The sequence below is a fragment of the Morus notabilis genome, unplaced genomic scaffold (assembly GCF_000414095.1).
Source record: "Morus notabilis unplaced genomic scaffold, ASM41409v2 Scaffold1280, whole genome shotgun sequence".
Classification (NCBI taxonomy): domain Eukaryota; kingdom Viridiplantae; phylum Streptophyta; class Magnoliopsida; order Rosales; family Moraceae; genus Morus; species Morus notabilis.
This window is the reverse complement of record NW_010367241.1, coordinates 19,823-20,065: the sequence shown is the minus strand read 5'-3', so window position 1 is coordinate 20,065 and position 243 is coordinate 19,823.

Genomic DNA, 243 nt, shown 5'->3' with positions numbered 1-243 from the left:
TAAGTTTTGAAATCCGAAAAACATAGATTCAAGAGAGGTTCTTTCAGTATTCTTACCTCGAATCCTTCTCTTGACGTTGAAAACTCTTTGAAATCACTCTTGGTTTGAATCCGGTTTTAATTTGAGACACAAATGGGAGAGAGAGAGGGAGAGAGAGAGCACGGAAGTGTGTGTGAGAGAGAGAGAGAGAAACGCACGGGAAAGAAAAAGAAAAGGAAGGAAAAGAAAGGAAAAAGAAAAAAA